Here is a 13,514-nt window from a genome sequence, read left to right on the forward strand (position 1 = left end):
ACATGAGATTAGATATAGACTAAGTTACTTGTAACAGGCTGCTTCGATTTAGATGTCTTTGGACGCTTTGGAGCAGGAAGAGTCTGCAGCCTAGAAAAACAACAGTAGCATAATGCACAATTACTATATAAGCTATTTGTCAAAGTATAAAGAAGCCTTTTTGTTATAATCAACTAATATATATCTAAGAGAAATCACCCTAATATATGAATAATGTTACTGGAAATCAGTTTTCAGCATGCATATACCTTTCGATTTCATCTCGAGAACCAGATTGTAGACTCTTAAGACGTTTAGTGTTATATCCTTTTGAAGACGATGGCTCTCTTAATAAACGATCTATAAATTGATTTTGCAAATTTAGAACTCTAAGAAATAAATTTCAAAAATGGAACTATTTAAAAGGATAGATGATATGCAATAGGCCATACTCATATTTGAAGAAAGTATGATTTGCAGCTATCATACCATAGCACCACAAGAACACAAACTGTAATGCATCGATCCTGGTTACCAGATATAACACAAAATAAGCAACTAAACCACAACAGTTCGATTAATAATATAATAAGTGAGCAACGCAAAAAAGAGCAAAGCTAACTGCTGCATTTCTTCCAAAATTAAACAATATTGCAAATAGAATTGATAGAAAAACATATTCGATTAGCTCCATTACAATAGTTCAGCAAATATTATACAAAAACCTAGGTGCAGAAATGGTTTTCACAGGAGCATTCCTACACATTGTCAGTTGACATGATCCTAATACCACACTAACAAACAGGACATGTTTTTCTAATAATTCTAGTGGTAGAATAGTGACCCAGCTACATCAGCTAGCAAAAGTATCCAGAAAATACAACAACAGCACCACTAAGTTCCAGGCAACACTAAAAGCACCTATTTCTTACGAGCAAACTTCGCACGCTTAAAATAACCAGCTAAATCCTCTGGCACAGGAAAGACTGACACCATCTTACAGCCATCATCAGCAACAGGAGATGTCTCAGCATATATGTGTCGTAGCAGCCGCTTCTTGGGAGGCAGAGCAGGTGGGATAGACACTGGGACCCGGAACTCCTGTCCAAGTGGAGTGAGGCAATCTTGTTCAAAAAGAATGGTCGAAGGTTCCAGTTCTTCCTTAATTCCCAGCACACGTTCCTTCACGCTTACATAGCTCTCCCTCTCCAAAGTACATAAGATGGCATCAAATCTAGCAGCCGTGACCTTATAATTAGCATCAACTATGACAAGGTTAAACACATCGCTAAGATAGTCAACAGCTTTTCTAGACAAACTCTGCTTAGCTGCAGCTGCAGTCCGACAATACTCACTAAATAAGCACCGAAAACCAATCCCTTCTTTATGAGGCATGACAGTAAACCAAGAAGTATACTGATCAGGACCATGCTCAATGGTTTCAATGGGAGTGCACCTTATCTCAACAGCCCTAAAGATTGCCCTTAAAACAACAACAAAGTCAACTACAATCTTCTTATGATTCTTCTCAGCTTCGAAAGAAAGGTCCTCATACATACAAACCTTTTGTTCCTCCTTCTCAATGCGTTCTAGCTCCTCCTTTTTGAACCAAAACAACTGACCACAGCGATCATACATTTGCTTCCTTAAATAAGTCACATCCTCAACAACTATTTCATATTTCTTCATAAGATCATAAACGACCTTCCTAGTAGCAACTTCACAAGACTCCTCTATACTGCTAGTATAACCACCAATGTAAACAGATGAAATCGGACCGCAATCTGTCTGAACAACCACACAAGCAATGCTCCCTGGCTCATCAACAAACTGGTAATCTGGATCAGGAAAGTTCAGGTACTTGGTAATTTGCTTCAAAAGAGGACGAAATGGCATCATTACTTGTGTGGGTGGCAAGTCCATGACCTGTAAATACAGGTGTAAAATTTCAATATATAGGTCCACATTACTAACCATAAAACACAGGGCAGCTATAAATATTTTTCTTCTATAAAAATCCCTTATATTGTTCTATAGCATCCAACAAACCTATGATACAAACCCTATAAGAGCATCTGAAAACAGCAACAACAAACACACACACTGAATGTTCTTCTCTATGATAAAAGGCACTTATGTAACTGAATACATAAATAGCCACAACCTATAAGTGATCAATATTAAATTAATCACTAATTTAATGACCAACTCCAAATAACAAATGGTAAGCTAATACAACAAATGCCGAATCAGCAACTCCAAATCATCCCTTCCTCCACCTTCCTCTCCAATAAACCCATTAATTCACTAACATCCCATACTGAACATAATTATTCCTGTGCAAAATAGGTATAAAATAAACTAAGGAACATATTTACTATCCATTAATTAAGTCACTTCGTTAATTCACACCAATGATAGCTACATCATAGCCCATTAATTATAAAATAATTTAGGAACTTGTTAATTCACACTAATGATAGCTGCATCTTAGGCCATTACTTAATTCACTTCACTAACTATCACCAAAGAATAGCTGCATCTTAGGCCATTACTTAATTCACTTCACTAACTATCACCAAAGAATAGCTGCATCTTAGGCCATTACTTAATTCACTTCACTAACTATCACCAAAGAATAAACCTATTATAAATTCTAAACCCAAGCCAGGCCTTTTTGGACAAAGAGTCAAAGCTGGAGAAAAGAAAAACCAAAGAAAAGCCCAAAAAAAAAAAGGGAAAAAGAAAGTGAGGGACAAAATCGGAAGAACACTGTAGATTTCAAATAGTGCCCCAAACTTCTGGTTTTTAAAAGGGTAGAGATTCATGTTCTTTTGTATACACATGTATATTGTGTGAGTCAGTATGTTCTTTTTGGAGCCATTATGCTCTTTACATTTTATGCTTATTATTTGTTTAATTATGTAAAGTACACTGTACCCATTGCAAATGTACATAACCTAATTAAGCCATACTTCAAGCTGTATACGATCAATAAATTTTGCCTAATATTAAAGAACATTATTCATATAGTAAATGTACAATTGGTACTAATCCATTTATGTGTATATATCTACTTCTTTTTAAATCATCATAAATGTTAAAAAGTGAGTGTTTTTTTTTGTTTGATGGGTGGTCCTATATCATAGGTGGGTATCCCTACCTTGTTAGGGTATGATGAAATTAAGAGGGGTTTGATCTTAAATTGCATTTTTTGTCATTTTCCAACATTGACACCCTTGTTAAATTAAATTAATTGTTAAATACAATGGTGGATATGTTTGTGTTCAATTGTTGTTATCAATTTATTACCAACAATGACACACTTCCCACTTAACATTTATTCCTTTATAGTAATTAAAATTATGGCAAAACATAAATTTAAAAAAATTATTTTTATCACTCCTTAATTACGTCACCACGTAGGCACGTAGCCCACACAAACCTCTTTATATAATAATACCAATGTTTATAAATAACTTTCTCGCTCTTTCATAACAAGTAAAATTGTATAGAAACCCATTTTCCATTTACTACTTCATTTTATATGAATATAGTAAATCATAATATAAAAGATAAATAAAAAAAATAATTAAAAAAAAAAAACAGGGAGTACCCGGCTAATACTCTAATAGGGACTACCTAAATTGATATAAGTTTAAAATAGTCTATAATTTGTTGGCACTCTATGATGCTTAATTAGTTTGTACTCCCTAATTTGATTTTTAGAACCTTCAAATATTATTATTAAAACTCTACAATAATACTTATTCGAGACTCCTAATTTGATTGTAATAACCCCGTAAATATATTTTTATTAGACTCTATAATACTTAATAGGGACTGCCTGATTTGATTTTAATAACCTTCAACTATTCTTATTAGGAATCTACAATACTTAGTTGGGACTGCCTAGTTTGATTTTAAATACCTTCAAATATTCTTATTAGGACTCCACAATACCTAGTTGGGACTACCTAATTTGATTTTAACAACCTTCAACTAATTTTTTGTTAGACTCTATAATACTTAATTGGGACTACCTAATTTGATTTTAAGAACCTTCAAGTATTCCTATTAGGACTCTACAACAATACTTAGGGCCTGTTCACATTTACTGAACTGAGCTGAACTGAACTGATTGGAACTGAATTGAACTGAACTGAACTGAGCTGAAATGAATAATTTATGAGATAAGGAAATTATGAGCTGAACTGAACTGAACTGAACGGAACTGAACTGATTGGAGCTGAACTGAACTGAACTGAAAGTCAGAAATTAAGTAAATGTGAATAGGCCCTAAAGTTGGGACTGTCTAATTTGATTGTAATAACCTTCAACTTTTTTTTATTAGACTCTATAATATTTAATTGAGACTGCCTAATTTGATTAATTTTAAGAACCTTCAAATATTCTTATTAAGACTTTACAATAATACTGAGTTGGGACTGCCTAATTTGATTGTAATAACCTTCAATTATTTTTTTATTAGACTCTATAATACTTAATTGGGACTACCTGATTTGATTATAATAACCTTCAAATATTCTTATTATTAGAATTCTACAATACTTCGTTGGGACTTCCTAATTTGATTTTAACAGTACAAACTTCAAATATTCTTATTAGGACTCTATAATACTTAGTTGAGACTGCCTATTTTGATTTTAACAACCTTCAACTATATTATATTGGACTCTATAATACCTATTTGGGATTGTCTATTGATAGTAATAAACTTCAACTTTTTTTAGTTAGTAACCTATCTATAATACTTAATTGAGATGGCTTAATTTAATTGTAATAACTTTCAAATATTCTAGATTGAGACTAAACAATACTTATTGGGACTAGGCAATAATATTATTATTATAATATTCTCCCTCCGTCCCTTAATTACATTCCTACTTTTCTCTATTATGTGAGGAATAAATGCTATAAATAGGAATGTAATTAGGGATGGAGGGAGTAATCCATCAATATAGTTTTTCTAAATCATGTGTCTTTGGAATTTAAAATAAATCACATGTTATACGTAGTACTTAATTTGGTTTGTAGATGACTAATCTCACCTTTTGTTTAAGTATGTGCGTGCTTGAACCTCACAAAAAAATGTTCGTGCTTGAATTTTGACAGCTATTAAATAGTTTTCCAGGATAAAAACATACAAATTTTTGGAAAGGATTTTAATGGCTACATAGAATTATAGCTAATCTAGTAATCTTGTACATTTAATTTTATGATGACTAGATAAATATGTGAAACTGTGCTATTATAAAAAATTAAAAAAAAAATCAAACTTTGAAAAATTACGTTAGTTTATATCAAAATAAATTTCCTTCAAAAAAAATATCAAAAAAATAAATTATAAATCTTAATTTTCGAAACTCAACTACAGTGCATCTGTTATAAAAGTTATACGATTGCAACCAAATAAACAAAAAGAAAAAGCAAACTTTGAAAAATTACATTAGTTTATAGCAAAATAATATAAATTGTAAATTGTCTAGAGGTTTCGAATAGCTGATTACACTACCGCACCAGTTGCACCACCAGAGCAACACGTATAACACCTAATATTTTAACTAGGAATAACCGAATAATATAGATACAAAATAAATGCTATAGCATTTTTTAACATTTGCCGATTTTTTTATTTTTTTTTGTTATTATTTAAGGGTACGTAATTTTTTAACATAAATGCTATAGCATTTTGATTTGGTTACAAAATTTATACTACTACTTAATTAATGATAAAAGTTATCAGAAATTGACATTCTCTTGATTAAATTTGTGGAGAAGAACGATTAAGAAGGACTTGCAGATATGCTTAATGGGAAAAAAATATAGAATTATTTTATTTAATAATAAATCATAAAGATATGGAGTCAAAATACACATATTTAAGAGAATAAATCAAGGTAAATGATGGTGAAGTAATATCAATTAGTCAATGATATTATTGAATAATAATATCCCTTTATATTCTAATTTTATAGTTATTCATTAACATAATTGTAGGCGTCGCTCGAAGTGCGCCTACGTTAAAGTATGTGTGAATATGCTTGGCACTCATAGGAAGTGGGAATTGACATATACGATTAGGGACAACGATTAGGGACAAGGAAAGTAGGGAGCCGCCAACAAGTTTTTAAGGAACTTGTAAACCGTTCACGGATCATAAAAGGCAACCACGATAAAGGGACAACGATAGGCAACAACGATTGACCCGTGAAGGTTACACCCCATTCATAATCCATGAGATTACTAACTCTATATGATTCGGAACCACGAAAGGAGGATCGGGGATGATGGTACGAAGTGAGTCATGGAGTCACATTCGCCCGTATTGGCCTCTACTCGATTCTTATAGTGAAAAGCGATTCCTGCGATCTCAAAGGCATACAAACAAAAATTCAATTTGAGCCAAACTATTATTATGCTAAATTGGTTGAATATTAATGCAACACATAATTCTAAAATATTTGTGATCACTTAAATTAATAACAAGATTAAAAAGGATCCTAAGCCGGTTATCAAAATTATCTTATAAGGCGTGATTTTCAATTACATATTCCCTTTAAACATGCAATATGGTGATCATAATAACAATAATAGAATTAACATTAATATTGGAAGCAATTTAACAATAATTCCAACAATATAAAATTGTTAGAAAAATAATAGAAATAAAAGGAACATAATTCTTACTTTGATTCTGTTTGCTTGCAACTACAAAATAATAAACGAGTTAGTAACTTCAAGGAAATAATAATAAAACAATAATTAAATTAAATTAAAATAGAATTGATTTGTGGCCAAACCCTCAAACAGTTCTACCTTTCACGCCTTGGCTTAAGGACAGAACCACTGCACGAATAAAGTATGGATTCTTGGGAGTGCTTGAAGAAGGAATTTTGAAAGAAGAAGGGTATGCTAGTATTTAGGCTAGAGCATAGAGGAGAGAAAAATAGAGAATTAATTGATGTCCCGTACATCAGAAATGAGGGGGTATTTATAGAAAAAATGTGCTGAGGGAACACACGGAACCCTAAAAAGATAAAAACACTAAAAAAGTATACCGCGACACGGCAAAGTGTACCGTGACACGGGAACACTCACCGTCAGACGGGAAATATTTTTGTGACACGGTGTACTTTTGTGTGACGCGGGAAATATTTAGTGAACGGGGGAGTAAACGCGTTAAGGGTTTACGCGGAAAGGACACGAAAACCCCCGTGTCACAGCAGGTTGACATGGTAAAGTCGTATCCCCTAATCAAAAATAATTCCTAAGTCCTCTAACTAAAGTAAATAGGGAAGTAGGGTCGATCTCCACAGGGAAACGACTCTTTTACTCCTAATTAATTATTATAATCTAAATTATCTAAGTAACCAATATTTATATTCAAATAAGAAACTAAACTACTAAGATTAAGAATAGAGAGAAAACAATATATGAAAGGATCTAGGGCATAGGTTCACCAATAAATAATACTCCAGGGTAAAACATAGTAATCAATCATTGACATTGTATAAATAACACGATTAACAGGCTCTCACAATTTATTAATCAACATAGGTCTAACAGGCTTTCGCAATTTACTAGATCTAAGTTCTTATTGAAAATAGGCTTTAATATCAAATTAACATCTGCTCGATTCATCAATTTAATATTGCTATACTTTTACAAGCCGCAATTGTAAAACGTTAAAACAATTCAATAAGAAATTATCATGCAATACCAATAATCAATAATAGTCAATCATCAATGCATCAATTAACCAGATTGTAAAGGGCTTTCGCTACGTATTACAATCACACAATTAATTTACCGGTATTAAATCTCATCTCTCGAATCTCGACTTAACCATTTATAAATTAATCTGCCTATTGAAACTAGACCTAAACATTAATTCTCATCTGTCGAATCTCGAATCAATGTTGTCAAACTCATGCATAAAAGATCTGCGCAAATCTAGTCACAGAGCATTAAATCAATCAATAGGAAATTAATCTAGCATTGATAATCAACAACAATAAATTACCCCTTCATATTATTTATGGATCCCCATAAACCCTAGAAATAGAACTACTCACACATATTAAAAACTAAACAAATCAAAGCAATAAAATAAGTCATGATGAAAGGAAATAAGATTAAGAGAAGAGAAATCATTACCAAACTAATCTGTATTAATGGAAATAATCAAGAACAAGAATTGAGAGAAGACTTAAGAGAGAGAAAAGATCCTAAGTAGAGAGAGAGTCTAAAGAAGAAGATCTACAAAAATCCGTACAAAATTGTATATAAACGTTTCCTAAAAACAAAAATTAAAACTAATTAATCAGGTCCTATAAAAACATGAGCCGATGGGCGAAGGGGCCGATGGGCGAAGGGCCGCCTGATCGGGCGCGCCTTTTTCTTCGCGTTCCTTGCCAGCAGCATCGCCCGATCGTGCTAGATGCTCGCACGATCGGGCGCGCCTTAGCATGCACAACACTATGGTCTTGCCGCGCCCGATCGGGCTAGAGGTTGCCCGATCGGGTCCTTGCTCCCCTTTGAGGCTTGGACTTCGATTGGGCTAGAATTCTCGGCCCAATCCGGATTTCCTCCTTGGGTATTGAATACTTGGTCCAAATGCCTCGGGATCCAAATTACCGAGCCCTTAATCACCGGCTCTCACCGATCCTGGGCTCCAAAAGTGGTCGTGTCTTTCTAGCTTCCGTAGTTGATCCATAAAGCCCGAGAAAATGCTCCAAGAGTGCAATTTCCTGTAAAATACAACTAAAACTACAAAAACACTAGAAAACACAAATTAGTAATAAAAGTGGCCCGAAAGAGCCAAAAACACTACTAATAACGACCAAGAGTCGGGGGTAAAATACTATATAAAATGGACATATCACAGGTGTCCCGTGTCACGGGGAACCCCACCGTCAGACAGGACAATTTCCCGTGACACGATGGACTGTTGCCGTGACACGGGAGTTTTCAGTCCACTTTTCCGTCTAAATTCATTTTTAACCCTAATTTTCGTTCAGCATTTTAAGTGTCGATTGATAATTTCAGGCCATTTCTGATTTATTATTATTTGGGCTAAAATAAGAAAATAAGTAAATAAAAATAAATAAAAAGTTTGGGCCAAAATAAACAATAAAATAAAAAAGGTTTGGGATAGAATTAAAACTATGCTTTGACTAAACATCAAGACTGATCCATGGACTATTCAAAAATTGAATTTAATTAAATACGATTTTTTAAGCACTCTCGGGATTAAATACTGAACCCGACAATAGTGACGGTGAAAGGTTGTTCATCATCGGGTTTGGTTTTAGGGAGACATTTTTAGGTGTCTACAATAATTAAAAGTTTTTTTTAACGCTCTCCCAATTAAAAATTAAGGTAAATATTACCTTGAATTATGGAATCAAACGCCAGTTGTTAGTTTTTTTTTTTCATCGTCTTCAACCTAAAATAATGTCCATAGCTTCAACATTCAACAATGGTGGATGATCATTCACAAATTCATATGACTAATAATCAAAGTTAAACAAGAAATCATATGACTACTTTCGAAATTATAAGATAATATAACTAGAAAATAAATTCTAAACATTAAATGATGGCTTATTAATCTTTAAATCATACGCCTGATCATAAGTTACACAAAATCGTAATTATGAGGTTGAACATGAGGGTTTTAGGATGAAGATGATATAAGTTAAAGAGGAAGTTAAAATTTATACATTAAATTTAAATAAGGTTTATATACTGCTTTTTTTGTTGAAGATGGAATGTTTAATTTAAGGATGTTAAATTTTTGGTTGATGATGGAATGTTTAAGGATGAAGATGACGACATAAGTTGAAAATCAAGATCAAGTTCTATTTTAATGTCAAGGATGATTTAAGGTTGAAGATAATATATTAAAATTTACTATTTTTTTTAGTAAAAAACAATTTAATTTGGGTAAAAAGAATTATCTAGTAAACAAACAAGTTTTTGATGACTGTGTAGCATAGTTGTTAAATTGGATGGCTAGGATTAGATAAATAAATATCGAACGGTCTAGATTTAATCTCTTAGCATAGTTGTCCATAGTCGTCTGTAGTCGACGACTACACTAGAATTTTTATCCTTTACAATTTAAATATTCTTTTGTCATGTTTAAAGTCTTAAAAATAGAAAATTACTTATATTGAATAGGTTACGCAAATAAAAGGGATTGTCAATTATTGCATCTATAAAGTGAATGTTTTTTTAAATTCTTTTGTCCTGCGTTTGTTTTATCTATTGTTTCTATTATTTAATAATACTAAATATGTCAATAAACAACATGAAAAGACCTCCGAAACATGCATACATTCTTCCTATTCCAACACCTTGTGAGCATTGTGGAGCAAAATTATTCAGAGATGAAACAATTGACCTAATGTTGCAATCAATGGGAGATTCGACTTGCTCCTAACCATATACCAGAAAGTCTGAGCAGCCTTTTTGTCATTAGATAGAAGCTCTGAAAGTTTCCGCAAATCATTATTCTGTACAATAACATGTTTGCGTTCACATCTTTGGGTGTGAAAAAAGACAAGAATTAGCACAAAGACATCGCGGTATTTACAATTTTAGAGTTCAAGGACAAGTTTATCATTACATAAATGATATACATCGAAATGATGAGAAACCACGATATCTACAACTATATTTCTACGACACATACGCTGAGTTTCAACGTCGAGTATCGATGTTTATGAATCTCGATGCACATGTTATTGGCCAATTAGTGCGACTATGTTATTAATGCAACTAATGGAGCTAAATCCGTATGCCCAATTTTTTCGCTCGCTTAAGGATGTTAACATGACTTACACAAGTCACATTATAATCCGATCTGATCCAAATCAAGATCAACGCACTCACAATGCACCTACTACTTCCAAAGTTGCAGCAATATGGTTGGAAGCTAGATGCTAGGTTCATTTCCTTCACTTGAGCGCGATATTGTAGTTTGTGCACACTTAGGTGCAATCAATCACATACGACATTATTATAGATGCTATGATCCATTACAATATCCAATTTTATTTTCTTATGGGAAAACTGGTTGGCATCAATGGATATACAGATATAAAACAATGCAAAGTACCAAAAATGACAAGAATGTCCTACATTTTCGATTAATAAGGTTCTAGTCCAGACTGTTGACGATCTGCTTGAAGCTGAAGAACAAGGTGCAACTATTCACCAGTTTAAGTGTAAACAAGGTTTCTTTTAATTAACAAAAAACAACATCAATTTAATTCAATTTTTTGTTTTTTCTTTTTATGTAAGGATTCACTCTTCTATATCTGAGAAAAAGGTTTCTTACAAAGAGTATTACTGCTACCGATTACAGATTCGCATAAAATATTCTTCCTTTCTTTTGAGATGTGGCCGCTTACTACAACAGTTCATTTTTTATATGTATATCAAAATTGAAACTTCACGTTTAGATTTTATTCGCCGTAAACAAGATACAATCAGAGCTGAACTTTACCAAGGCATTCTCGATAGTTTGAACGCCGGTATCTTGCATGGCTCAAATATTGGACGAGGCTTTATTCTCCCTCTATCGTTTATTGGTGGTCCACGAGATATACGGTGAATATATCTTGACGCAATGACCTTATTTCAGTATTACGACAAACCTGATATTTCTTAACCATGACTTGTAACCCATCATGGCCTGAAATCACAGAAGAAATGTTGTCAACCGAAGAGGCACAAAATAGACCCGATCTAATTGCTCGAGTTTATCATGCAAAATTAGCAGAACTAAATAAAGACATTGTTCAAAAGAAATTGTTCAGCAAGGTTTCAGCATATTTTTACATGATTAAATTTCAAAAAAGAGGATTACCACAAGCACACTTTCTTATCATTTTAGATTCATCCTCTAAGATTAAAACTTCATATCAATTTGATGAACATGTTTGTGCAAAATTACCCAAACAAAAACATAATCCTCATCTTTATGAAGCTGTCTTAAAGCATATGATGCACGACCGTTGTGGAAATGATAATCTAATAAAATGTATGCATGTGAAATGGAAAGAGTAAATTCATTACCCCCAAAGCTTTTCGAAAACAACATCAACAAGTCACAACTCATATCCTATATATCGACGCGTGATGGTGGAAAAAAACATTTGGTACGAAAAGTACAGCTTGATAATAGGTGGGTAATACCGTATAATCCATATTTACTTGCAAAATATGATTTCCATAAAAACGTAGAAGTGTGTTCTACAGTAAAAGCTTTTAAATATTTTTATAATTACATATACAAAGGCCATGATCGGGTTGTTTTCGCACTATCTAACCCCGACGACGCTAGCTGGTAGGTGACGAGATCTCATCATTTTAGAAAGCAAGGTGGATATCACCACTATAGGCTGCTTGGAGGATTTTCAAAATCCCTCTAAATAGTATACACCCACCCGTTGTTTCTCTACAAGTGCATCTGCCAAATATGTAAACAGTGACATTCCGTGCAAAAGAAAAATGGTAGAATATTGCATTCGCTTCAGCCAGCCAACGAACTATGCTATCACATTCTTCGTGATCAACTAGGTTGATGCTTTTGCTCGCACGTTAATATACCAGGAATTTCCTCAGCATTATACATGGCATCCAAAAAAGAGTGAAATTTTTTGGCAACGACTTTGATCGACAGCTGCTGCGATTGGTTGTATTGTACATGCGCGTCCTTCAGAAGGTGAACGCTTTTATTTGCAGCTATTGCTTGCAAGCATTCGTGGTCAAACCTCTTTTGATTATTTTTAACAACACAAAATATTCTTCATTCCGAGAGGCAACATTCCAACAAGGTTTACTTGAAGCAGATGACTAAGCTATATAGACAAGTGCCTACAAGAAGCTTGTCAAAATCAGATGACATTTGCCTTGCGATGACTATTTGCTACATTGTTAGTACACTGCAATCCTAAGGACCCTAACTATTTGTGGGAAAAATATTACCATTATCTGTGGTACCTGGTTTTTAGTGGACAAAAATTAGTCTATAAAAGGTTCCACTTAAGTGTCTGATAAGACTTATAATTAAAAACTTAGAGTCGCCACCTTATTTTTATCCGAATAAGGATTGATTTAAAAACACTCAATTATAAGAATTGAAATAAATCTTTAAAAATCAACTGCTAACTCCATAAAAGAAATAAGGCACAGGGTTTGGGGTTTAGGTCAAGAGAATCGAACGTCTGGAACTCGTCTTCCCTTCCGTTCTAAGGAACGGGCTCTTACTATTGCGTTGTTAAAAATCAAGTTTTAAGACATGTAAACCACATAAAAAAAACTAATATAAGGTAGGTTTGAGCACCAATGTTACACTACGTACCGATCATAGTGAGATTTTGAATTCACTCACGGATCAAAACCTTCGTAGTCCGGACAGGTGCTATGTTTTAAACAACCAATTCCATTGGGTTTTTTATTTGGGTAGTTGACATAAATGTCATTTTCGTAAGTGGGAT

The sequence above is a fragment of the Chenopodium quinoa genome, unplaced genomic scaffold (assembly GCF_001683475.1).
Source record: "Chenopodium quinoa cultivar QQ74 unplaced genomic scaffold, ASM168347v1, whole genome shotgun sequence".
In the NCBI taxonomy this organism is placed as follows: domain Eukaryota; kingdom Viridiplantae; phylum Streptophyta; class Magnoliopsida; order Caryophyllales; family Amaranthaceae; genus Chenopodium; species Chenopodium quinoa.